General features: G+C 35.9%; 1 long non-coding RNA gene across 1 annotated transcript; it reads right to left on the bottom strand.

Annotated features, from left to right (window-relative positions):
- Window positions 1-1443: 1443 nt before the first annotated feature.
- On the bottom strand, window positions 1444-1923 carry LOC123665004. Its single transcript, XR_006744963.1, has 2 exons — window positions 1723-1923; window positions 1444-1611 (listed from the first exon to the last, which is right to left on the bottom strand). It is a non-coding gene; the product is annotated as an uncharacterized LOC123665004 (long non-coding RNA).
- Window positions 1924-2352: the final 429 nt, after the last annotated feature.

Here is a 2352-nt window from a genome sequence, read left to right as displayed (position 1 = left end):
AGTGACTAAAATAATAATTTTTCGTCTCATGACATTTTCACTTTAACTGTACATATAAACAACCATATGTAATAAATGATTATGTTCTTATCAATTTTGTCATATTCATGTTACACAATATTGTAATGTTAGAAGTAAAAAATTGTTAACCTAATAGGTATTAAATAAGTTTTTACGGGCGCGGAAAATCCTTATATCGAGTCTTACGATACTTACGAGATTTATGTAAATTGTATTGTATGTATTCTTTACGAAATTACATGATACTTCCTATTAAAAATATATAATAAATGATCTTATGCTTAAAAAAAGTATTCCACATTAATTCAAAACATATTCAAACTGCCCTTTGATATTAAATCATTGGATCATTCTCCTGGGCCATGATATTCACGTGCAACGTATAATTGAACGTTCAATTATTTATAATTATAAGACGATTGACAAAACATTAAAATAGAATACGTTGCGTGTAAAATAGCATTTTCCGTAAAGGATAGAAATTTTTTCTCTCGTTCAAGTCACCTTTTGTACGTGCGGTCACGTTTTGTCACGTGAATAAGCAAACTACGGTTTTCATAATTGAACCGCCAATCATCGGAAACGACACGTGTAATAATTAATGTTGTTTTATTCACTCAGTCAGTCGGTTTAGCCTATTGCAGTCCACTGCTGGACGTAGGCGTCCCCAAGTTCGCGCCAGAAATCCCGGTTTTCAGGAATCCTCATCCAGCCTACACCGGCAATCTTACGTAGATCGTCGGTCCAACGGGCCGGAGGACTAACAACTCATTTGCATTTGCCAAGACGCGGTCTCCACTCCAGGACTCATCTGCTCCAACTGCCATCGGTCCTGTGACACAAATGACCAGTCCACTGCCATATCGCCAGTCTATAAGATATCTCTGCAGAGAGTCCAGAACTGACTCTGTCGAAGGCTTTCTCGTAGTCCACAAATTCCATACACATCAGCTGATTATATTCTTCTTCTTTTGAATAATCTGCCGAACAGTATAGATGTGGTCTACGTTGCTGTAGCCATTTTGAAACCCAGTCTGCTCTGGTGGTTCGATTTTTTAGAGTCTTCTGGCGAGACGATTCGTAACAACCCTCGAAAATAGCTTATAGACGTGGTTCAGAAATGTGATCGTTTTTTCTTTTTGTTGTTTTTTTAAACAGCGACAATTACAATAATCTGGTCTGAGTCATATTCCCGAATATAACATTTACACGTATAATAGAATACACTCTTTGCATCCGATTAGGACGAAGTAAAAAATTCTGTGTCCGTTTCTATATTTCTAAATAGTATGATATTAGATTCATTTTGGCGCAACTTGTACATTGAAAATATATCAGTTGGGGATTTTGGGTGGAATGGTAGAATAATAAAAATATCAAAATAAAGGTTATATATGTAGGGATGGAAATAATAGTCATAAATCACTTTATTTACTTTATTTAAAAAAAAAAAAACAACTTGATTGCGTACTAATGCCTACGCTTCCTCGTAGCGTATTCCCCTATTCCCCGCTCTCGACCAATCACAAGCAGTTTCCTTTTGCATTCCATTTTACAGAATGTATAACATTATGTTAATTAGTTGTTTACCTTTAGTTAAATGAAATTATATTTAATTACACAAAATAACCTAATCCTACATATATATAATTTTATTTTTATAGTTTATTAGCTTCTAACATGTTATATTGGGGATTATACCTTGGTCTGGTTGGGTAATTGCTGTCATGTGGTGAAAACATTATCACAAAATTACGATGAAATCACTAGTTACAGTGATTATAGAGCGTCAATGCGAACAATGACAAGTGATCATCAGAGGACGGTGGCCGTGGTTGCGAGCTGAAGGTCGCCGCGCGCTTCCTGCGTGCGTGACGCGCATGCGCACTGCGGCGAGCCAACACAAACCTCATATCAATATGCCACTACTAATAAATCTGCACTACCACAAACCGCAAAAATAACTTGAGTCATTTCGTCTGCGGCATGTCTCGCTAAAAATCAGAATCGTCATTAACAATGGCACGGACTAAAATATTGTTAGAGAACGTTTACACATCGGTAACATCGAGGTGACCCGGTTGCTTTTTGTACGCAGTTAAAAGCTATTGTCTGTCGATCTGAATAACGGCGTCTTTATATTGAGAACGCCTAATTTTCAGTTTTAGACACTATAAAATTTGAAAACGACCAGCTTTATTATGTTTATAATTAATCTGCTTCCTAAACACACATTTTTAATTCTTTACACATAAAGAAATAACTAAAGCAAGACGCAAATACCTAAAAATATTTAACCGCAGCGCTTATCTTAATTCACCGAAATATTTA

Source organism: Melitaea cinxia, chromosome 2, assembly GCF_905220565.1.
Source record: "Melitaea cinxia chromosome 2, ilMelCinx1.1, whole genome shotgun sequence".
Classification (NCBI taxonomy): domain Eukaryota; kingdom Metazoa; phylum Arthropoda; class Insecta; order Lepidoptera; family Nymphalidae; genus Melitaea; species Melitaea cinxia.
Note: the sequence above shows the minus strand (reverse complement) of the source record. Positions and strands in the feature narration are given on the sequence as shown.